The sequence below is a fragment of the Pongo pygmaeus genome, chromosome 19, assembly GCF_028885625.2.
Source record: "Pongo pygmaeus isolate AG05252 chromosome 19, NHGRI_mPonPyg2-v2.0_pri, whole genome shotgun sequence".
In the NCBI taxonomy this organism is placed as follows: domain Eukaryota; kingdom Metazoa; phylum Chordata; class Mammalia; order Primates; family Hominidae; genus Pongo; species Pongo pygmaeus.
Window position 1 is genome coordinate 16,882,493 of NC_072392.2, and position 25,509 is coordinate 16,908,001.

Sequence of the window (25,509 nt, forward strand, 5' to 3'; positions counted from 1 at the left end):
CCATCTCAAAAAAAAAAAAAGAAAGTAAAGGAATAAAGAATGGCTGTTCCACCAGCCAAGCAGCAAAGTGGGATGCTCCACTAAGGACACTTACAGTCATTTCCTGATTATACTCTAAACAAGGGTTGGCTTATTGAGTTTTCTGGGAAAGGGGTGGGCAGTTCCCAGAACTGAGGGTTCCTCCCATTTTAGACCATAGAGGGTAACTTCCTGACGTTGCTATGGCATTTGTAAACTGTCAATGGCACTGGTGGGAGTGTCTTTTAGCATGCTAATGCATTATAATTAGCATATAATGAGCAATGAGAACCACCAGAGGTCACTTTCATTGCCATCTTGGTTTTGGTGGGATTTTGGTGGGATTTTTATTGCAGGTTGTTTATCAGTAAGGTCTTTATGACCTGTATTTTGTGCCAACCTCCTATCTCATCCTATAAGTAAGAATGCTAACCTCCTGGAAATGCAACCCAGTAGGTCTCTGCCTTATTTTAGCCAGCCCCTATTCAAGATGGAATTGCTCTGGTTCAAATGCCTCTGACATATTTCGCCCCTTCCTTTTATAAGAGAACCCTTAATCCTAAGGGTTGTAGAGGGATGAAGATCCATCTTCTGTGACTTCTTCAGGCTGAATAGGGGCAATGATATTACTGCCTATTAGGGTCTCTTGTATTTGGGGTAGAAAGGAGCTCTGTCAGAAAGTGTCAGTATGGAGGCTGGGTGCAGTGGCTTACACCTATAATCCCAGTGCTTTGGGAAGCCAAGGCAGGCAGATCACTTGAGATCAGGAGCTCAAGACCAGCCTGGGCAAACATGGTGAAACCCTGTCTCTACTACAAATATAAAAATTAGCCAGGTGTGGTGGTGGGTGCCTGTAATCACAGCTACTCAAGAGGCTGTGGCAGGAGAATCATTTGAACCCAGGAGGTGGAGGTTGCAGTGAGCTGAGATCAGGCCACTGCACTCCAGTCTGGGTGACAGAGTGAGACTCTGTCTCAGAAAAAAAGAAAGCGTCATTATGGTGAGGGCCATTTATAACTCTGAGAAAAGGTGATATCTGAAAGATTAATAAGTGTTCAATTTAAGAAAACATTCAGTAAGCTTATCCTGCATTCCTACACAAAGAGTACAACAGCAACATATTCCACAATGGTAAAGCAAAATAAGTAAAATTATTCAAAGTAAACTAAATAAGAAGCCTTTCCATGAACTGGGCAATTGTTGAAACCAAGCTGATATGGGGTCACTAGCTGATTCCAATATGTGCCGAGAATTAGAATATTGATCCAGATTTTTACATTATCTATCCCTCTTGTTTCTTCTAAGCAGCAGCCAGAGATCACTGGTTGGTTCTCAGGAATAAGCAGTCAGTTTAAATTGCAGGAAAAAAACTTAAAAACAACTGATAAGACTAGACTCTGGCCGGGTGTGGTGGCTCACACCTGTAATCCTAGCACTTTGGGAGGCCAAGGCGGGTGGATCACCTGAGGTCAAGAGTTTGAGACCAGCCTGGCCAACATGGCGAAACTCCGTCTCTATGAAAAGTACAAAAATTAACCGGGCAGGCATGGTGGCGGGCACCTGTAATCCCAGACACTCAGGAGGCTGAGGCAGGAGAATCACTTGAACCTGGGAGGTGGAGGTTGCAGTAATCCGCAATCGCGCCACTGCACTCCAGCCTGGGTGACGAGAGTGAGACTCCATCTCAAAAAATAAAATAAAATAAAATGACTAGACTCTAATAACACGGGTACCATAGTTTTTGAAACATAACGTTTTTCTCTCCAGTCTCCCATTTTTACTAAAGACAAATCATGGTAACTGATTTGCTTTGTTATACTTGGCCTGATTATTTGTATAAAGTGCAGCAACAATAATTATTTTTCACATAGGCTTTTAAAATCGGCTTTGATGGAATTTTGTTCCTTAGAAGGAATCTCAGATAACACTTTTTTAAAGCTGAGCCCAGCCATGGGTCTGTACCCTCAAATATCTATATGAGTTGGGTAAATTTCTCTCTTCTTGAGATCCCAAGATAACTTGGGGTTCTGGGACTTGTAATACAGTGACATTCTTTACTTACCACAGGTCAGGAACCCTGTACAGGGACTACATAGACAATGTATGAGGCCAGTTTTCCTAAGGGGCTTTTATTGGCACTATAAGTCAAGTTTGATTTCTTAAAGGAAAGAGTGTCATTCCAGTCAAAGCCTTGGTAAAAAAAAGTTTCTCCAATTGTGTTCTGATACAAAAGAAAACATTCTTATTGCATTTATGCAAATAATTATATTGCCATAAGTTAAAAATGCTCACAAATGGTTTCTGAATTTTGGAGAAATTGGGCAGAGAGAAACAAATATGCTTCAAATTTTGTTCACAGGAGTATACTTTACTCAATTGTTAAAAGCTGTTAATAGCTCAAAAGAAAAGTTTCCTTGGCTCTGAAAAACAAAACAAAGGATCAGCAACATTTTAAGCCAAAAGTTAAAAAAAGATTGCTTCGGTCTTCTGTTAGGTCAATCCATGCAGTTAACTCCTGTTTTGCTTGATATTCATGAACATTTCTCCATGAGTCCTGAAAGTTTTTTCCTCTATTTTAATGTCACAATTTACAAAGTTATTAGAAACCTACGTTCAATAACACCTGTTAGAGTTCTATAGTTGGCTATAAAACCACCTTCTAAAGAGGACCAAGACAAGACAACAATTGTCCGTGGGTGACAAAACACCTTAGGATAGCCTCTGTTAAAGCCACAGTTGACTAAGAATTTTGGTTACTTCTGTGGCATACAACAATTTTTACATAACAATTATAATGATTAACAACACACTAGTCATATCAGAACTGTAGGAGTTTCCTGTGATTTTGGAACATATACCAATAACATATTTATACAAATACAGCCCAAAGAAAGCCAAACACCATTTCATATTTGACAGTGCTTCCTGTATGATTTTTATACCAAATAAGCCAAACTTCACCATTGAATTAGTGCATTATTGATGTCAAACCCAATTCTTTTTTTTTTTGAGACAGAATCTCACTCTTTTGGTCAGGCTGGAGTGCAGTGACGTGATCCCGGCTCACCGCAACCTCTGCCTCCCAGGTTCAAGCAATTCTTCTGCCTCAGTCTACCAAGTAACTGGGATTACAAGTGTGAGCCACTACACCCGGCTAATTTTTGTATTTTTAGTAGAAACAGGGTTTTGCCATGTTGGCCAGGCACAGGGACCTCAACAGCACATGCCAGTGAGGGTGGGTCTCAAACTCCTGACCTCAGGTGATCCACCTGCCTTGGCCTCCCAAAGTGCTGGGATTACAAGCATGAGCCACTGTGCCCAGGATCAAACCCGATTCTTAATAAAATCTTATAGATAAATCTATCCAATTTTAATGTCTGACCATAAGGTAAGATTCTTATAAACCTCTTAAAACCCTTTACAATTTTTGTTAAAGAGCAGATTAGTGTTCTAAGAAAACTCTGTTGTGCTTTTATTCCAGTCTTCAATTTATGGATAAACTGAATAATACCCCTTTAATTTTAGCTAATATATTCACACACAGAATTTCTTTTACAAGATTAATTTTTCATAAACCTTCCAAAACTTGTTCAACTTCAACTTTTTCCTATCTAACCTAAAACAATCCTTTAACCCTTAAATCTAGGCCAAAAAAAAAAAAAAAAAAAAAAATCCACATTCACATGCCTTTTTATAATCTTTTACCAAAAACACATTTCACTTTCCTTGCATGTCAAACTGATTTACTTGAGTCTAATGAACTAAAAGGCATTTATACTTTTTACTTTTCTGACAATATTTGATTTAAGCACCTATTATTTTTAAACCAGTTAATCAAAATGCGTTCATATCACACATACAATACATATAAATACACAGACAGGCAGAAGAATATTCAGTAGTTGTTAAGATTTTTCATTTGCCAGTTTCTTAAATGGATTACGGGTTTCAGGGTAGAGCGCTTGGAGGAACAGGCCCAGGAAAGCATGTGGTTTCTAGGGCATCATAAGCAGGTACAGCCAAAGTTGGCTAATTGGTGCTGCAGTCTATTTTCTTTGGGCTAGGGTTTCCTCAGTATTGTCCCTTCAGGGTTCACCTGGAAGATGTTACCAGGAAGGAGTCCCAATCCAGACCCCAAGAGGGGGTTCTTGGATCTTGCCCAAGAAAGAATTCAAGGCAAATCCAAAGAGTAAAGTGAAAGCAAGTTTATTAAGTAAAGGAAACAAAAGAATGGCAACTCCCATAGGCAGAGCAGCCGGTCACTTTAAATTCATTTTTACAACCTAATTTTTGACATATTTTAGATGCCAGTTCATTTAGTGTAAGGCATAAGATTAGACTTGTTGGCATCAAAGGACTGTGACTTCTAAATGAATGCATATAATAAAGAGATATTTTGCCTGCAAGGCCAATGAGACCCACTTAGGATGGTCTTAGGTGCAGCATTATCCTTGAACAGATTTATGTATATTTCTAACTTTTAAATTTTCATTTACATCTGTTTATTTTATTTTACTTCCCAAGAGAAGATTTTCTATAAAAGTTTTATTAAGTTCTTCCTATTGTACCTAAACTCAGTCCCCATTGTCCTTCTCTTGCTCCAGATTGTCACATCTCAGACTGATGTGTCTATCAGAGGCACAGGGACCTGAACAGCACACGCCAGTGAGTCAGTCATCAGATTATAGTAGCCTGGGATTGGGGTGAATACAGGCTTGAATTAGACTAGTATCTATTTCCAAGGAAGCCCAATCTATTGGGTAAGCCATTGCAGCAAGTGTTTCTAGCTAACAAGATGGTCAGAGTCAGGCAGGAGGGCCTTGCTGTGATTCTGGGTTGACCTTGTTTGGAGCTAGATGACTATAGCCAGCATCTAGGAGAGAAAACTGGTTCAAGTCACTAGGCTTGGACATGTCATCTTACCAGACCTTCTTATGGTCTTGACCAACTGGGCTGGGTTTATTATCAGTAGAGGAACAGACAACTACATCAGGGCAGAAGCCCAGGCACTTGGACATGGAAAACCATATGCATCACTGAGGAAGAGCCTGAAGCTTGATGTACACACAGATGCTTGAGGTTCACCCCGGTCCATTGGATATTGGGTCTAAAATATGTTTTCACATTGGTAATTCTAGGCCTTATCTGCTCCTGGGGGCAGGTCCCACCAAACGGTGCCTGCATGGGTCCATACTGAGTCTACTTGAGAGAGGCTGAGGGTCCTATAAGACTGGAGAAAGAGGGTTGATGGAGATAGATTAGCCTTGATTGCCTGGAGAATGTCAGCTGGTTTTCAGCCCCCACTACTTTGGAGCAGAATTGGTTAACTTTGAGTGATGGATGGATCTTTTTTTCTTCTAATTTAACTTTTCTGTTCATGTTTAGCTTACATACAGTATTGGGTCATTTTTTGCATAACTTTTTTTTCTTTCTAACAGACTTTATTTTTCAGAGCAGTGTTAAGTTCACAGCAAAATTGAGCAGAAGTTATAGCCCTTGCCCCCACGCATGCACAGCTTCTCTGGTTATCAGCATCCCCAACCCAAATGGTACATTTGTTACACTTGATTAGCCCACATTGACACATCGTTATCACCTGGAATCCATAATTCACATTAGGCATTAGGGTTCACTCAGTGTGGTTTTTTTTTTGTTTTTTTTGTTTTTTTTGTGTTTTTTTTTTTTGAGATAGAGTCTCTCTGTGTCACCCAGGCTGGAGTGCAGTGGCATGATGTTGGCTCACTGCAACCTCCATCTCCTGGGTTCAACCAATTCTCTGCCTCAGCCTCCTAAGTAGCTGGGATTACAGGTGCCTGCCATTACACCTGGCTAATTTTTGTAGTTTTAGTAGAGATGGGGTTTCACCATCTTGGCCAGGCTGGTCTTGAACTCCTGACCTTGTGATCCACCCACCTCGGCCTCCCAAGGTGCTGGGATTATAGGCATGAGCCACCATGCCTGGCTCACTAGGTGTTTTTAAAAGGAAAAGAATCTCAGTTACTTTGAGAAGACTCTTGTGCTTTCACATGTATAAATATAAGCACTAAAATCACATGAACATACATTCATTTGAAGTTGTCAAGGAAATAATCATGAAATGTTTCAGATTATTATTTAAGTAAAAAATTTTTCTAGGAATGCATGGACCCCTGAGAATTTAGCCACAGACTCAGGGATTTGTGGACCTCAATTGGAAAACATTGCTGTAGAACAGTAGTTCATTTTGAACTCATTTTTGCAAGCTAAATTTTGACATGTTTTAGTTGCTAATTCTAGGATTGTTCTCCCTTTTCTAAGAAAAGTCCAAGCATTTTTTACCTGCTCTAAAAGAATATCAACGGCTTTTATGTTTCAGAGACTGGATGCAAGAGATTGTTTAACAAATCCCATCCCATCCCTGAGAATGTGTCTAAGCATTTGCTCTCTGCAAAGCCAGATGCAACATTCGTAATAACTAAGGCTATCTTCTGGCCAGCACTGCAAGTGTATCTTTTATCTACACTCTTAAGTAACCACATCAAATAGCATCAACCCACTTGGAAATAATTTTGAAGTGATTTGGATCTCTCTTGTATATTTTCCCTATAAACCCCCAGCCTGGTAGGCGTGTATATTTTCTGCTGCAATATTTAATGCTTAGTTCCTTGCCTACATCTAAGAAATATTAATTTTAGAAGGAATTGGATACTAATATTGGCAAATTTTTATGAGACTGGCTAAAGGAGAAAGAAGAAGAGGACCTGTGATAGAATCTTCCATGACAAGGGGGAAATACTGGCCTAAGTCTCCTGCAGAAGCAGGAGCTCTGGTACACAGGTGAGGTGCCCACTGGTACAGTTCCCATCTGACAAGAAGCAGGCAAGCCAAAGGAGAGCAAGAGCAATGCAACCTGTAAGACCCATCCTCAGAATTTCTGCTATTGCCCCCAGACAACGGAAGGGGGGTGACAGCTGTCCATGGGGGCACTGCTAAAAGGGTGTTGATTAGCAGATCAGGACTGTAACTCACCATAGTGGTGGACTGCCCTGATCTGGAGACCACTGCCTTTCAAGAATAATTCACCCTGCAGAAGCTATCTGAGCATCACCAGACAGGGTCTTCCTGGGAATTAGCACATATCCCAAATTTCCCTCAGCTTTGCCTGCCCACAGTCCCCTGAAAGCCCTCCCTTTTTCTGGGTGTGAGAGGAATGTCTGGGCATCCCTTGGCTTAGCCTCCTTCTTGCCCACCATAGCCAGCATCTCAGAGTGAACATGCACGAGGGAGGCAGAAAGCCTCTATGTCCTTGTTCTTTACAACTTAGAAAAGCCTAAGTTATAGGAGAGAGATAGCACAATGGAATGCTGAATTAGAGGTAAATAATTGGTCTGGTTTTTTTTCACCAGTCTAGTTACTACTATTATGTAAAATATCTAATTTTACATACCCTAAACACCCATACCCAAATGCCTTGACAAAGGAATCATTTTACCTCCCAAACATAGTCAGTGTTGATTTCACAAAATATCCCTAGAATTACTTTTTCTGAGGCTAACAGGACTACTTAGATGATTCCTGAAGTCCCTTCTAACTCCTGCATTCTCTGGTTAATGAATCAGCATTAATCATGTGGAAAGAAGGTATCCTCCTCAAACTCTTTTTAAGAATGATCTCAAGGAATCCAGAGTGCTCATTAAGTTGGTGAAAGAGTCAGTGCAGAATGCAGCTCATACATATATCCTGATGTGATGTTGGCACCTCTCAAGAAGCTGGGAAAATGTCCAGGCTGGTCATAGGACTCAGCCCCCATTATGGGTCCAGCAGCCAGTAATAGTAAGCAATGTCTACTTCAAAAGATATCTCTGGCCAGGTGCAGTGGCTCAATCCCAGCACTTTGGGAGGCTGAAGCGGGAGCATCACTTGAGCCCAGGAGTACAAGACCAGCCTGGGCAACATGGCAAGACCCCATGTCTACCAAAAAAAAATTTTTTTTTTTTTTTAGGCAGATTCTCACTCTGTCGCCCAGGTTGGAGTGTAATGGCATGATCTTGGCTCACTGCAACTTCTGCCTCCCGGGTTCAAGCGATTCTCCTGCCTCAGCCTCCCAAGTAGCTGGGATTACAGTCGCACATCACTATGCCCAGCTAATTTTTGTATTTTTAGTAGAGATGGGGTTTCACCATGTTGGCCAGGATGGTGTCTAACTTCTGACCTCAGGTGATCTGCCAGTCTCAGCCTCCCAAAGTGCTGGGATTACAGGTGTGAGCCACCATGCCTGGCCAAAACAATTGTTTTAATTAGCTGGCCGTGGTTGTGCATGCCTGTAGTCCCAGCTACTCAAGAGGCTGAGGAAGGCAAGACCCTATTTCAAAAAAAAAAAAAAAAAGATATTTCTGAGGAGCCATTCCCATTCAAGACTCACTGCTCTTAGAAGAGGTGTTAATTTGGCCAGGTGCCGTGGCTCACACCTGTAATCTGAGCACTTTGGGAGGCTGAGGTGGGAGGATCATCTGAGACCTGGAGTTCAAGGTCAGCCTAAGCAACAGACTGAGACCCTGTCTCTTAAAAAAAATAAGAAAGAGAGAGAGAGATGTTAATCTATATTAAACAATTGAATAGTGTGAAGATTTTGTAAAACTTTTTAAATCACCGATTATACAAAAGCTCTTATTGAATTATTAAGGAGTTAGCAATTACTATTAATGCTGTTGAATACGAGTAAGAACCCACTTAACTTCAATCAGAATCCATTGATCAAGCTTAAAGCCCTATCTCATAGTTCCCTTCCTGGTCTGTGAGCGTTGCCTCATAGAGAGGGAAATACATCCCGCATCTGCCTCATCGTGAACTTGGGTGGCCACCAAGATATTGCTCATGAAAGCTGGTTTTCTTTCTTTTTTTTTTTTGAGATGGAGTTTCACTCTTGTTGCCCAGGCTGGAGTGCAACGGTGCGATCTCGGCTCACTGCAACCTCCGCTTCCCAGGTTCAAGCGATTCTCCTGCCTCAGCCTCCTGAGTAGCTGGGATTGCAGGCGCCCACCACCACACCCAGCTAATTTTTTGCATTTTTAGCAGAGACGGGGTCTCACCATGTTGGCCAGGCTGGTCTTGAACTCCTGACCTCAGGTGATCTGCCTGCCTCGGCCTCCCAAAGTGCTGGGATTACAGGCATGAGCCACTGTGCCCAGCCCGAAAGCTGCTTTTATAAACAGGTTCAAGGCCGGGCAATCCATTCTCCTCCACCTCCCAAAGTGCTGGGATTACAGATGTGAGCCACCGCACCCGGCCAGTTCATAGTTTAAAACAAAGATGATAGCAGCCCCTTCTCAAAACAAATCTCCTTCTTGCCTGGGGACTAGACTGCCTTTGTAGGACTAACGAATTAGGCACAAAATTAAAAATTATATTTTAGGAGTCATGCAGCTGGGGGCTACAAGATTCTGACCCTCCCTAAACTGCTCCTAAGATCAGTGCTTGAGATATTTTGCAGCCCTGCACTTGAATCAGCTGACACCACCCAGATCAATTAACTGGCTCATCTGATCTTGTGGCCGCCACCCAGGAACTGACTTAGCACACGAGGACAGCTTCAATTCTCTATGATTTCATCTCCTACTTTACCAATCAGCACTCCTCACTAACTGGCTTCCCCCAACCTACCAAGCTGTCCTTAAAAACTCTGATTCCAGAATGCTACGGGAGACTGATTTGAGTAATAAGACTCCGGTCTCCATTACAGCTGGCTCTGCATGAATTAATTACAGCCGGCTCTGCATGAATTAATTACTCTTTCTCTATTGCAATTCCCGTGTATTGATAAATCGACTCTGTCTAGGCAGCAGGCAAGGTGAACCCACTGGGTGGTTACAACATTAGATAGCAAATAGGCAATTAAAGAATATATTTGTAGAGACAGGATCTTACTAGTGTTGCCCAGCTGGTCTTAAACTCCTGGCCTCAAGCAGCCCTCCCACCTCAGCCTCCCAAAAGGCTGAGATTACAGGGATAAGACACCACACCTGGCCAAATTGGCAATTTTTGAAGAAAGATTTCTCACAAGGACTTTGCAAGCTTTATGTACTTTATTTGTTGAAATAATACGAAATGCATCTTTCTGGGAAGGAGAACACAGGTAACTGATTTCGGTATAATACCTAGCGCTCATGACTTGCTAATCCTTTTTATGTCCTATGAGAAAGGAAAAATCCAGGCTGGGCGCGGTGGCTCACGCCTGTAATCCCAGCACTTTGGGAGGCCAAGGCAGGTGGATCACAAGGTCAGGAGTTCAAGACCAGCCTGGCCAAGATGGTGAAACCCCATCTCTACTAAAACTACAAAAATTAGCCAGGCGCAGTGGCAGGTGCCTGTAATCCCAGCTACTGGGGAGGCTGAGGCAGGAGAATCGCCTGAACCCGGGCAGCAGAGGTTGGGCCACAGCTCTCCAGCTTGGGCGACAGAGTGAGACTCCGTCTCCAAAAAAAAAAAAAAACATCCATTTTATGGTTAGATTTGGGGGCTTCAAGCCGTATGTGGAAAAGGCTCTCTTAGGGCATTTGGTCTGTCTGGGCTCCTAAGCTGCTTAGAAATGAGGTCCTTATCACAGCAGATACTTAATAAAAGTGCATTGATCTTTATATACCTCTTTTTTCAGTCCTTTTTCTTTTTCTCAGAACGCCTTTTCCTTCTCTTACTCATCTTTTCGCCTATTTCTTTTCTCTGCGTATGGCTTAGGTTAGTCCTTGGCGGTGCAGAGACACCCCCAGAAGTTGTTGGACCCTGCTGCAACCTCCCTGCAGCTTAGACTTCATTTCTTCACACTCCTGTAGTTGGAGCAGCGACGCTAGTGCCAGGCCCTCAGACCAGGAGACAGTTGCTGCCTCCCACAGTGGCCCTTGGGGGGCGATATTGGCAGTCCCAGGTTAGGCTTCCACGTCCTTGGCTAGCCTTAATGTTAGCTCTGAACTCTACTGACCTTTACTCGCTTTGGATGACAAAGGAAATAATCGAGTTTAGAGATGGGCCAGAGGTGGGTGGAGGGGTGGCTGAACCTTCCGGCTTGCACTGTACAAGCCACAAGACCAAATAAGGGCGTGTGAGCCGCCTCCGTCTGTATTAAAGTTCAGAGTGCAGTGTGCAAAAGTGGGACTCGGTTTTCAGAGATAAGCTGTTACCCAACCCTGCTTGAGTTCCAGCAGCGGAAGCTGCGAAATCTCCTGCTCTGTGTAGGGCTAGGTCTGGGGGAGAAAGACCTGGGCCCCTGGGCTTGCTTAGCTGGGGAGAAGAAGGAAGGGGGGCTTCCCTCGCCAGCACTTGGTGACTGAAGGGACACACAACCCCACAGATTTTCACAAAGGGTTTCCGTGACTCTCCCGACTAAAATGTGCTGGCCAGTGTGACTCATTAGAATGTGTAGGAAAGGTCACTGTTTGAGGATATTCAGCCAGTGGGGGGAAAAAACACAACGTTATTTTAATGAACTCTTTCAGCCTGGCTTGTTTCCTGAACATTAAGGTCTAGGGCCGGACTTAGAGTTTGGGACCTTTTCCAGAGGTATTAACACTGTGTTTGCTAAATACACCCCAGGGAAGGAGTCGTCGGGCTTGTACGTGTCACACTTAAAGACTGGCAAGAGTTGGCTTCTTCTGTTGTGTTCTTAGCTTCCAAAATAGTAGTCTCTTTCTCCTCAGAGCCAGACGCGCAATGCCATCATATTCATGAGGTGCCTCATGTGCTTAAATAGCCACTGACTGATGGTACCCCGAACCTGCCTGGATTCCTCACCTCTTCCCCTGCCCGTCTCTCCTTCCCTCAGCCAACTGCTCATCCTGCAGCAGCCCGAACCTCTGCCTCATTGGCCCTAAGCTTCCTAAGGGAAGGGACCATGACTTGTATTCATGTTTATATCCCTAAAACTCAGCCCTCTGTTTGGCACATAGTGTGTGCTTCGTCCAGATCACTTAAATGTACAATGATTTCATTCTCTCGGAGGCCCGCTCTGCTGGTGTGGGTCCCTGGGGACCCCTCCAGATGCCTTTCTCCAGCCATGGCTGTGCAGGCACTGAGAAGCCTCAGGCTGGTTCCAGCTCACAGCCCCTCGCCTCAGCCTCACACTGCTCCTCCTGCTGTCTGCCCCAGGGCTTGCCACTGCCCTGCGGTCCCCAAGTGGGCTCAACTCTGAAAGATTAGAGAGGTAACAGCCTATGGAGATAAATACTTCCTTCTTTATCTTCCTGGGAAGATGGACAGTTGTAAGATGATTTTCTTACAACTTTCAGACAGTCCTGTGTGATCACACAGCCAGTGCCCATAAGTAGGGCCACATCAACAGAGCATCCCTGCTTCCCTGCCTTCTCCATCTGTCAGTGGCTTCTGCTCCTGGGGTCACAGTCCCCAATAAAGTACACACTAAGCCTTCTTCCTAGGGGAGCTGAGACTTGAATACATTCAGAGCCCTTTAAGAATTTCTCTCACAGACTTATTTTTGTTTTCAAAATTCAATTCCTCTAAGTATATTTCTGTTCCTCTTTCGTCTGAGTCTCATTCTTTTTGACTGAGAAGTCAGAAGCAAAATTAAAGTTTAGTGACTAGGGTTTTTTTGTCCTGTTATACGTTGACATTCCTTACCGTGGGTGTATCTGTGCTTTCTTTGCTCTTACTCTGAACATGCCCAAAAAAACTCTTGTGTTATCTTTAGCATATTTCATAAGCCACAATTCAGGAAGTTAGAGAAATTGCTCCCTGGTGCAGAGCAACAGAACTGCCGACCTCTTTCCACTCCAATTGCGGTGAAAGTGATATCTCTCTGCCTGAGCTGACGTTGGCCTTTAGGCTTCTCTAATTATTTCCTTAGGTTAGATTTCTAGAAACACAGGGTCAAAGGGCACAGATATTCACATACAGGCAAGTTACCTTCTTCCTGAGATGTAGCAATTTAAACTCATACCAGCAATACATAACAGTGCGCCTTTTTCTGTGTCTTTCTCCAACACAGACATCTTGCTTTAATTTTGCATTTATTTGATTCTTTCTGAGAAGCAGAAGGAATATATGTTGGCAGTTTGCATTTCTTCTTTTCTAAATTGCCTGTTTTCTTTCTTTCTTTCTTTCTTTCTTTCTTTCTTTCTTTGTTTCTTTTTCTTTCTTTTTTTCTGAGATGAAGTCTTGCTCTTGTTGCCCAGGCTGGAGTTCAGTAGCTCAGTCTCAGCTCACTGCAGCCCCTACCTCCCAGGTTGAGGCTATTCTCCTGCCTCAGCCTCCCGAGTAGCTGGGATTACAGGTGCCTGCCACCACGCCCGGCTAATTTTTATATTTTTAGTAGCGACGGGGTTTCTCCATGTTGGCCAGGCTGGTCTTAAACTCCTGACCTCATGATCCACCCGCCTCGGCCTCCCAAAGTGTTGGGATTACAGGCGTGAGCCACTGCCTCCAGCCTATTACTATTATTCTTTTTTTTTCTTTTCTTTTTTTTTTGAAACGGAGTTTCGCTCTTGTTGCCCAGGCTGGAGTGCAATGGCGCGATCTTGGCTCACCTCAACCTCCGCCTCCTAGGTTCAAGCAATCCTCCTGCCTCAGCCTCCCGAGTAGCTGGGATTACAGGCATGCGCCACTGTGCCTGGCTAATTTTGTATTTTTAGTAGAGACGGGGTTTCTCCATATTGGTCAGGCTGGCCTCAAACTCCTGACCTCAGTGATCCGCCCGCCTCGGCCTTCCAAAGTGCTGGGATTACAGGCATGAGCCACCGCACCTAGCTAAAAATTCTTTAATAGGTCTCTTTAATGTTTTAAGTAGTCCTCAGATTTCCTCTGTGAACCATCTTGAAAATTTTGCCTTTTATTCTCAGTTCTCTTTGGCTGGCTTCTTATCAGGAAACACCACCTGACTGATTTGAGATGTAAAGTGATGGAGTGCAAAGACCACAAGTCTCTGTATTCAAAGGTCTAGGTGCAAGGTACAACCTTACCAGATATTTCAGAGCTTGTCTTTTATCATTTCTGAGCTGAGAAATTCAGGTGAGATAAACTGTATGGACTGGAATTCTGATTTGAGACGTAAAGTGATGGAGTGCAAAGACCACAGGTCTCTGTATCGGAAGGTTTAGGTGCAAGGTACAACCTTACCAGATATTTCACAGCTTGCCTTTTATCATTTCTGAGTTGAGAGGGCCAGGTGAGATAAACCCTATGGACTGGAATTCTGAAAGGAGAGCAGTATGTCAACAAAGGAGGATTCAGCAACTGCCTGATGCAATCTCTAGTTATCTTCGTCCTGCACCAGCAGTATATGATGCTATCTCATCCAGCTCCATTCTTCAGATTTGTCATCTCTCCTTTACTTGGATAAAACCTGGCTGGAAACTTGGCTTCAGTCCTCCATATCCATCTGTTTTAGGCAGGCTTAACTCAGCTTTACATCTTTGCAAACTTACCCACGCACATCAGCATCCGAGAAATTTCCATACTCTTTGATTAAAATTGCAGTAAAAGTCACAAAGGACCTTGCTTAAAATGAAAGGAAGTTTCTAGGAACTCTAAGCTCAGTAACTTTATGACCATTCCCTGTAGAGCTGCAAAAGTCTGGATTTGAAAAGTCATAAGTAGCAAGGGAATTGCACCAGAATACCTGTCTTTTGCTGGAGCAAATCCATTGCCTGGTTCATGCCTATGTCACATAGGGAGGGCAATGCTAGACTTTCCTTTTCTTTTCTTTTCTTTTTTTAAAGACAGAGTTTCGCTCTTGTTGTCCAGGCTGGAGTGCAGTGGCACAATCTTGGCTCACTGCAAACTCCGCCTCCTGGGTTAAAGCGATTCTCCTGCCTCACCCTCCCAAGTAGCTGGGATTACAGGCGCCCATCACCAAGCCCGGCTAATTTTGTATTTTTAGTAGAGATGAGGTTTCTCCATGTTGGTCAGGCTGGTCTCAAACTCTCGACCTCAGGTGATCCGCCCACCTTGACCTCCCAAAGTGCTGGGATTACAAGCATGAGCTACAGCACCCGGCCTTCTTTTTTTGCCTTTTTTTTTTTTTTGAGATGGAGTCTCGCTCTGTTGCCCAGGCTGGAATGCAGGTGCTCACTGCAACCTCCACCTCCTGGGTTCAAGTGATTCTCCTGCCTCAGTCTCCCGAGTAGCTGGGACTACAGGCATGCGCCAACACACCTGGCTAATTATTGTATTTTTAGTAGAGATGGGGTTTCAACATGTTGGCCAGGCTGGTCTCGAGCTCTTGACCTCAAGTGATCCACCTGCCTGGGATTACAGGAGTGATCTGTCCCCTCCCCTCCCCTCATCTCCCCTTCTCTCTCTTTTGAGACAGGGTCTCATTCTGTTACCCAGGCTGCAGGTGCAGTGGTGTGGTTATGGTTCACTGCAATCTTGATCTCCCAGGCTCAAGTGATCCTTATGCCTCAGCCTCCCAAGTAGTTAGGACTACAGGTGCATGCCACTGACCTGGCTAATTTTTTAAATTTTTTTTTTGTAGAGATGTAGCTCCGAATGGTCTTGAAGCCCTGACCCAAGCAATTCTCCCTCCTTGGCCTCCCAAAGTCCTAGGATTACAGGCATGAGCTACCGCGCCCAACCCAAACTTTTTTGTTGTTGTTGTTGCTGTTTCTCACCCAGGTTGAAGTACAGTGGTGCGATCACAGCTCACTGGAGCCTTCACCTCTGGGGCTCTGGCAATCCTCCTGCCTCAGCCTCTCAAGTAGCTGGGACCACACGCATGCCACCACTGTCAGCTAATTTTTTTTTTATTTGTAGAGACAGGGTCTCACTATGTTGCCCAGGCTGGTCTTGAACTCCTGTGCTCAAGTGGTCCTCCCACTTTGGCCTCCCAGAGTGCTGAGATTATAGGTGTGAGCCACCACACGTGGCCCCCAGATATTCTTTAAGTGTAAAGCTTGACTACTCTTTGAGGCTTGACTTCTGCTTTCAAATTGATTTTGAATTACATACAAGTAATTTCCAAGGGGGAGAGTCAGTTAACAAGATAAAATTGTGGTCTTTACCATATGTGCATTCTTTTATATTCTCAGCCCCGTTAGTGCTTGTATAAGTCCATGTGTACTAAGTAAATCTCTTTTAACCAGTTCTTTCCAACTGTGGAAAGAAGTAAATTACATGGGGCTGGGCGTGGTGGCTCGCGCCTGTAATCCCAGCACTTTGGAGGCTGAGGCGGGTGGATCACTTGAGGTCGGAAGTTTGAGAACAGCCTGGCCAACGTGATGAAAACCCATTTTCATTAAAAATACAAAAATTAGCTGAGGCGGGCGCCTGTAGTCCCAGCTACTCAGGATGCTGAAGTAGGAGAATCGCTTGAACCCAGGAGATAAAGGTTGCAGTGAGCTGAGATTGCGCTACTGCACTATAGCCTGGGCAACAGAGCGAGACTCTGGCTCAAAAAAAAAAAAGAAGTAAATTATATGGATTTTTCAGGGAGCTTACAAGGATAAGAAAATAGGACCTGGCTGGGTGCGGTGGCTCACACCTGTAATCCCAGCACTTTGGGAGGCAGAGGAGGGCGGGTCACCTGAGGTCAGGAGTTCGAGCCAGCCTGGCCAACATGGTGAAACCCTGTCTCTACAAAAGTACAGAAATTAGCCAAGCATGATGGCGGGTGCCTGTAATCCCAGCTACTCGGGAGGCTGAAGCAGAAGAATCACTTGAACCTGGGAGGCGGAGGTTGCAGTGAGCAGAGATCGTGCCACTGTACTCCAGCCTGGGCAAGAGAGTGAGACTCAATCTCAAAAAAAAAAAGAAAGAAAAAAGAAAATAGGGCTGAGGCAGGAGGATCACTTGATACCAGGAGTTTAAGACTAGCCTGGGCAACATAGCAAGACCCCATGGCTATAAAATTTAAAAAGGATTAAAAAGTAGATAATATTAAAACACCTTAGATTTTTCAAAGTAATGGAGCTCTTTTTTTTTTTTGAGATGGAGCCTTGCTCTGTCACCCAGGCTGGAGTACAGTGACATGATCTCGGCTCACTGCAAGCTCCATCTCCCAGGTTCAAGTGATTTTCCTGCCTCAGCCTCCTGAGTAGCTGGGATTACAGGCACGCACCACCAAACCCAGCTAATTTTTTTATTTTTAGTAGAGACGTGCTTCACCGTGTTGGCCAGGCTGGTCTCGAATTCCTGATGTCAGGTGATCCACCCGCCTCAGCCTCCTAAAGTGCTGGGATTACAGGCATGAGCCAACGTGCCCGGCTGGAAGGGAGCTCTTAATATAAATTGTACTTATTAGTTTTTCGTTTCAGCCTATAAAATATACAAATATTTCTCTTTAAAAAAAAACACTCCTTGGATGCTGTACGCCTTGCAAGTTAACACACTTTCCATCTACTCTTCATAGCAGAGTTCTTACAAGAGAGATCCACACATGTGCTTTTCATTTCACCATTGACTCAGAAGTTACATTTATGATTTTATCACAAAGAAATATTGAGAGAGGCATACAGAGTTATGGATAAGGATGCTCATTACAACCTTTTTACAATGCTAAAAAATTGGAAACAACCTAAATAATTGATGGTAGGGAGGCTTTAAAAAATTATGGCATCTATAAATGAGAATTTGGCTTTGCTGCAAATAGCAGATGACCCACAATAACTGTGGTAGGAGGAGGAGTGCTATCTGGGACCGTGTGATGGCTCACTCCCCAGAGTCCTTGCAGCTTGGTTTCCTCCTTTTTCATTACTCTGCTCTGTCTGGCTTCATACCTAAGATTACTTCACAGACCAAGAGGGCTTCTCCTGTTCTAGTTATCAGGAAGAGGGACTAGACAAAGAAAACTGGGGCAACTATCGTTCACCAACTGTCTCTTAAGGAAGCATCCAAAAACTGACTTACAACATGTTTATCTAGGGTAGAATTGTTACTGTATTAGAGAAGACAGAAACTATACTTGGACTCAGGCCTTGAGCTGATTAGGGTTGAACTTTAGGCAAAGAACAGCTCAGATAGTTAGTCTAAAAGGAGTTTTTTCTACATTTATCTGTTTGAAATTTCCCAGCATCAAATTTTATATTTTCCTGTATTGAGGGGAAGGGGCTCCATTAGGATATTTTGCCCTTTTGCCCAATGTATACACTTTTTACCCCTAATCTGTTTTATAAAATTGCAATCTTTCGGCCGGGCGCAGTGGCTCACGCCTGTAATCCCAGCACTTTGGAAGGCCGAGGTGGGTGGATCACGAGGTCAGGAGATCGAGACCATCCTGGCTAACACGGTGAAACCCTGTCTCTACTAAAAATACAAAAACAAACTTAGCCGGGCATGGTGGCGGGCGCCTGTAGTCCCAGCTACTTGGGAGGCTGAGGCAGGAGAATGACGTGAAGCCGGGAGGTGGAGGTTGCAGTGAGCCGAGATCGCGCCACTGCACTCCAGCCTGGGTGACAGAAGGAGACTCCGTCTCAAAAAAAAAAAAAAATTGCGATCTTTCAAACATCTTGCTTACATGCTTACATGCATCATCCCCCAGTGGCTGGTATAATTGCCTTTGGTTCATCCAAATACAGAGTACTTCTGTCAAGCAACTAGTGCTTATTAAACCCCCTAACGCACTTCCTTGCATAGGGTAGAAGCACAATTACTTCTTGTTTATTTATTTTAAAAAATTTTTCATTGACTTGAGTTGTACCATGTACCACCTAAGAAATAGAAGAATAAGGCACAGGCCTAGTCTTATATTTTAACTTTAGCTAAAGAGACACACAAAACAACAGAAAATAATAGAATACTATTCAAATCAGGTACGAAGTGGGGTAGTCTAAGCTATAGTTGTTAGAGGAGTTCAGTGAAGGTTTCTAAATACAAGGAAGGTGTGTAGTAAAGAATTTGGCCTTGCCCAATGAGAGATCTGGTCTCTGGCTTTTGGGAGGTTATCTGTGTCATACCTGATAGCAGCGTCTTTGCTCTGTGAGGGAAGCTCACTTGGAGAAAGGCTCACAGGAACAGGTGTTGCTCCATGCCTTTCTTTTAGTGGCTCCACCCCCTGATAGTAGGTGAGATCAATCATTTGCTTATGACACAGTCCTAGACTTAAGAGTTGGAAGGACTCTCAGGCGGTCATCAGGTGCATCCCAGAATTATTTTATCTTTACTGATGATGCAGCTCCTGCCAGGTCACATGGAAAGCAGGGGAGCTAGAACTCGGGTTCTGTGTCATCCTACCCCATGTTCTCTCTGCCACATCACATTGCCTGCTCGTGACACTGGACCACTGTAATCATGGACGGTACTCTGTCCTTGAGCTTCTGGGGTGAAGCTGGCTATTAACCCTTGCCATGTCTCCCTTCCCTGAGCCTTGAATCTTGATTGCCCTGTGGTGCCCCCATGTCCCCCAGTACAGTTCTCCCCACTGCCCTCTGTAACCAAGCACCTGGCAGGTTATTGCTTTTCCATAAAGCTGGAAAACTCTTAGACAGTGAGAGGCAAGTGGCCAGACTGCTGCTGTCCTTTGAAGGTTTAGGGCCAAGATTGAGCAGCAATTGAAAGTAAATATCCATTTAACACCTGCCGTGAGTAAGAAATTGCCTCTATCTTATGCCTTTGCTCTATTTCAATGGAAACTACAGTTTCCAGGTTCCCATGTCCATTGGCTTCTGGAGGGTTTTGACCAGTAGATGGCAATGATGGATGGCTAGGAGGTAGCAGAGGGAAGAACCAGGTATTTCCCCCATCCTCCACCCTAAGTGGCATGTCCATCAGCAGGTTGGTATTTTCCCTGACATCTAGCTAGTTCTCCTGACATCTAGTTCCCACCACCGCTGCCCTTCCATGGCTCTGGTGTCCCATCTTAGAGGCGGTGGTGCCCTTCTGCTGTTGCCAGTCTCTGCGTTGTTTCACTGTTCCCTGTTTGGCCTCTCAGCTCTTCCCATACAGTGGGTAAACAGGTCTCTATATTAAATTCCTTCTGAAATACCTGGTGGTCTCCATTTGCTTGGCTAGACCTTGACTGATTAATGGCTCATGTAATATCCGTCCATCAGGGGACTTATGATAAGTTGGAGAGTCAAGAATTAAATATATGTAGTCTGTAATCCCAGCACTTTGGGAGGCTGAGGCGGGTGGATCATCTGAGGTCAGGAGTTCTAGACCAGCCTGGCCAACGTGGTGAAACCCTGTCTGTACTGAAAATACAAAAACTAGCCAGGCATGGTGGCACACACCTGTAATCCCGGTTACTGACGGGCTGAGGCAGGAGAATCGCTTGAACCCAGGAGGCGGAGGTTGCAGTGAGCTGAGATCGTGCCACTGCACTCCAACCTAGGTGACAGAGCAAGACTCCGTCTCAAAAAAAAAAAAAAAAAAAAAAAATATATATATATATATATGTAAAATACTAGTAAAATAAAATGTAGAGATTCCATACATGTACTAAAAATCACTGAGTTATTATCTGGGCTTGGTGGCTCACACCTGTAATCTCAGCTACAGGTGGGAGGCTGAGGTGGGAGGTTCACTTGAGCCTGGAGGTCAAGGCTCCAGTGAGCTGTGATTGTACCACCACATTCCAGCCTGGGTGACAGAGCAAGACTCTGTCTCAAAAAAATAAAATATCAGCCGGGCGTGGTGGCTCACGCCTGTAATCCCAGCACTTTGGGAGGCCAAGGTGGGTGGATCATGAGGTCAGGAGTTTGAGACCAGCCTGGCCAATATGGTGAAACCCTGTCTCTACTAAAAATACAAAATTAGCCAGGCGTGGTGGCACATGCCTGTAATCCCAGCTCCTCGGGAGGCTGAGGCAAGAGAATCACTTGAACCGGGGAGGCAGAGGTTGCAGTGAGCCAGGATGGTGCCATTGCACTCCAGCCTAGGCAACAAGACCAAAACTCCATCTCAAAAATAAATAAATAAAATAAAATATTCAGGAGAAAAAATGAAAAATAAAGAATGAGTAGATTAGACTAGTGATCTCCAAACATTTTTATCACACTCCCCTAATGGCAAGAAACAACATTTGAGCTTGCACCTCCGTATTTATGTACTTATTTACTCAAATTGTGTACATGTTAAACCCTGTTGGTATATGATGCCTTATAAAATAGCTACAAAATATAAATTTAAACAGAAAAACAGGTAAATAGAAGTCCTGGTGATTCATTGCTTTACCTCAATGAGTCATCTTACACATCTCCTGTGGTGCCTACCCCACTTTGAAATCATAAACCGCTCGTAGAAGTGGCCATCAAAGAGCTCTGCAAGGGACTGCAAGAAAGAAGGACTGGGGGCCAGGGGCAGTGGCTCACGCCTGTAATCCCAGCACTTTGGGAGACTGAGGTGGGCGGATCACAAGGTCAGGAGTTTGAGACCAGCCTGGCCAATATGGTGAAACCCCGTCTCTACTAAAAATACAAAAATTAGCTAAGCATGGTGGCAGGTGTCTGTAGTCCCAGCTACTGGGGAGGCTGAGGCAGGAGAATCCCTTGAACCTGGGAGGCGGAGGTTGCAGTGAGCTGAGATCGCTCCACTGCACTCTAGCCTGGGCGACAGAGTGAGACTCCATCTCAAAAAAAAAAAAAAAGAGAGAAAGAAAGATTGGGGAGTTCTTTCTTTTTTTTTAAAGGAGGGTTTAAATTAGGCTAATGCAGCAATAACAGCCACGCTTTTGATGTTTACACATTTCTTTACAGTTCTTGAAGTCTCACTCGGTTGCCCAGGCTGGAATGCAGTGGCGCGGTCTCGGCTCACTGCAAGCTCCACCTCCCAGGTTCACACCACTCTCCTGCCTCAGCCTCCCAAGTAGCTGGGACTACAGGCGCCTGCCACCACGCCCGGATAATTTTTTTTGTATTTTTAGTAGAGACGGGGTTTCACCATGTTAGCCAGGATGGTCTCGATCTCCTGACCTCGTGATCCGCCCGCCTCGGCCTCCCAAAGTGCTGGGATTACAGGCGTGAGCCACCGTTCCCGGCCCTTTTTACAGTTATTTTTTTTAATTTATTTTTATTTTATTATTTTTTTTTAATTTATGAAGTATTTATTGATGATTCTTGGGTGTTTCTCGGAGAGGGGGATATGGGAGGGTCATAGGATAATAGTGGAGAGAAGGTCAGGAGATAAACACATGAACAAAGGTCTCTGGTTTTCCTAGGCAGAGGTCCCTGCGGCCTTCTGCATTGTTTGTGCCCCTGGGTACTAGAGATTAGGGAGTGGTGATGACTCTGTTTAACAAAGCACATCTTGCACCGCCCTTAATCCATTTAACCCTGAGTTGACACAGCACATGTTTCAGAGAGCACGGGGCTGGGGGAAAGGCCATAGATCAACAGCATCCCAAGGCAGAAGAATTTCTCCTAGTCAGAACAAAATGGAGTCTCCTATGCCCACCTCTTTCTACACAGACACAGCAACAATCTGATCTCTCCTTCCTTTCCCCACACTTCCCCCTCTTCTTTTCAACAAAACCGCCATCGTCCTCATGGCCCGCTCCCGATGGTCGCTGTCTCTTCGGAGCTGTTGGGTACACCTCCCAGACAGGGCGGCCAGGCAGAGGCGCTCCTCACCTCCCAGACGGGGCGGCCGGGCAGAGGCGCTCCTCACTTCCCAGACGGGGCGGCCGGGCAGAGGCGCTCCTCACTTCCCAGACGTTGGGCGACTGGGCAGAGGCGCTCCTCACTTCCCAGATGGGGCAGCCGGGCAGAGACCCTCCTCACATCCCAGACGATGGGCGGCCGGACAGAGACGTTCCTCACTTCCTATACGGGATGGCGGCCGGGCAGAGGCGCTCCTCACTTCCCAGATGGGGCGGCCGGGCAGAGACGCTCCTCACTTCCTAGACGGGGTGGCGGCGGGGCAGAGGCTGTAATCTTAGCACTTTAAGAGGCCAAGGCAGGAGGCTGGTAGGTGGAGGTTGTAGGGAGCCGAGATCACGCCACTGCACTCCAGCCTGAGCACCATTGAGCACTGAGTGAGCGAGACTCTCTGCAATCTCAGCACCTCGGGAGGCCGAGGCAGGCAGATCACTCGAGACCAGGTGCTGGAGACCATCCCAGTCAACACGGCGACACCCCGTCTCCACCAAAAACACAAAAACCATTCAGGCGTGGCAGCGCACGCCTGCAATCCCAGGCACTCGGCAGGCCAAGGCAGGAGAGTCACAGGAGCCCGAGGCAGGGAGGTTGCAGCGAGCCGAGATCACGGCAGCACAGTCCAGCTTTGGCAACAGAGGGAGACCGAAAAAAGAAGGAGAGAGAGACTGAAGGATGAGAGGGAGAGGGAGAGGGAGAGCTACAGTTCTTAAATGCTTTCTGACCTGTGTTATCTCATTGACTCTTTCAAATAATGAGAAAGGAAGTGAATCAAAATAGGAGATAGATTGGGGAAAACTTGAACATCTGACCAAGAGGAGTTTGGACTTGATCATAAAAGTAATGATGCTTTATCAGATGTGTCACATCACAGAGCAGATATTTACAGTCCAAAGTCCCTCCATAAATGATTGGCCTCACCCACAATGACTGGGTGGAGCCACCGAAAGAAAGGCATGGAGCAACACTTGTTCCTGCATCGCCCTCAAAAGAGCAGATCCCAGTTCTCTGAAGATAAATGGAAGGTAGCCATGAACTTCCCCCTCTTTGAGGTTTATCTTTCAGCACATTAGAACCTCAGAACAACAAAGAATTAGTAGGCTTAGCCTACTATCCTCCTATCCTTTCTCTCGTGTGCTAAAGTTCCATATAATATTACTGGTGTATTCCCTCTTCAAAATGATGCCTTAATACATTTATGTGGACCTCTCAGCCAGGAGTATGTATGTAGCTGTTGTCATTCCAAGACATTTTCGCTGTTCCCATTGTCTATTTCTCCTTCAGCTGTCTGAGCTCAGGGGCTTATGTTTTACACACTATATTCAGCTCTATTTCCAGGAAACAAAACTGGACTTTGTCCTGATCCCACACTATCCCTTTCTCCTGATCTTGTCCCCCACCTGCTGAGCTGTCTGTCCTGCTCACTGCAGGAGCACTATGAGAACCACGTGGAGTGGCCGACGGGGTAGGGCTTTGAAAAGTACAAAGCTGCCCTCTGCAGAAAACACCTTAAAGCAGAGGTCCCCAACCCCCAGGCTGCAGACCAGTACAGGTCGGTGGCCTGTTAGGAACCAGGCAGCACAGCAGGAGGTGAGTGACGGGCAAGCAAGCATTACTGCCTGAGCTCTGCCTCCTGTCAGATCAGCAGCGGAATTAGATTCTCATAGGACTGCAAACCTTATTTTGAACTCCGCATGCAAGGGATCTAGGTTGCACGCCCCTATGAGGATCTAATGCCCCCCACCCCTGTCTATGGAAAAACTATCTTCCGTGAAACTGGTCCCTGGTGCCAAAAAGGTTGGGGACCACTGCCATAAGGAGTTGGCAGATGAACCAGCTGAAGCAAAGGAAACAATTACATTATTTATTGCTGAGGCTCATGTTGTTTTTGTGCTGAAAAACCTCCAGTGACTCTCCTTTGCCCAAAGTCTGAAAGGGGGCCAGTTAATGACCTTTGTCCATAGGGAGGTGATAACAGCCTGCCTGGTAGGGAGCAGAGCCCATGTCCTCTCAGTAGCATTATGGGTGTTGCTGTAGGACCTGACCCAAAGAGAGATAGGTATCAGTTTATAAGATTATGAATAATATTTTCAAAACAGGGGGCTAAGGTGAGGCCTTAGTCTCATATCAGGTGACACCATAGATCAAAACACAGAAAAGAGACAGGAAGGATTTCAGCAGGTTGGAGAAGGAGATAGGCCTGTGGTGTGGCCAGGTGGAGACACAGATAAGTTGCAGTTTATTCTGGTAAAGACCTTTGTACCTGACATGCAGCAAGTCCTAGTCCTGATGGAGGGGGGATGTAGCCAACTCCCTAGTGCTAAAGCATTTTGGCTTTGCAGGCAAAAACCTACATTCAAAATCTAACTATAACAGCCTTGCAAACAAGCTACTTAACTTCATCAGTAAAGGCTCTGTCAAAGGCCAGGCGCAGTGGCTCACACCTGTAATCCCAGCACTTTGGGAGGCTGAGGTGGGCAGATCACCTGAGGTCAGGAGTTCAAGACCAGCCAGGCCAACTTGGTGAAACCCTGTCTCTACTAAAAATACAAAAAATTAGCTGGGTATGGTGGCGGGTGCCTGTAATCCCAGCTACTTGGGAGGCTGAGCAGGAGAACCATTCGAACCCAGGAGACGGAGGTTACAGTGAGCTGAGATCATGCCATTACATTCCAGCCTGGGTGACAGAGCGAGACTCTGACTCGGGAAAAAAAATAAAATAAATAAATAAATACAAAAATTAGCTGGGTGTGGTGGCACGTGCCTGTAATCCCAGCTACTCAGGAGACTGAGGTGGGAGAATTGCTTGAACCCGGGAGGTGGAGGTTGCAGTGAGCCAAGATTGTGCCACTGTACTCCAGCCTAGGCGACAGAGCAGTAATTCCAGCACTTTGGGAGGCCGAGGTTGGGCTGAGGTCAGGAGTTCAAGACCAGGCTGGCCAACATGGCAAAACCCCATCTCTACTAAAAATACAAAAATTAG

The 25,509-nt window shown here is 45.2% G+C and overlaps 1 protein-coding gene across 5 annotated transcripts in view; it reads left to right on the forward strand.

Moving 5' to 3' along the window:
• Window positions 1–25,509, forward strand: part of PIGL (phosphatidylinositol glycan anchor biosynthesis class L) — a 134,591-nt gene that overhangs the window by 58,095 nt on the left and 50,987 nt on the right. The gene's annotated exons all lie outside the window — the stretch shown is intronic.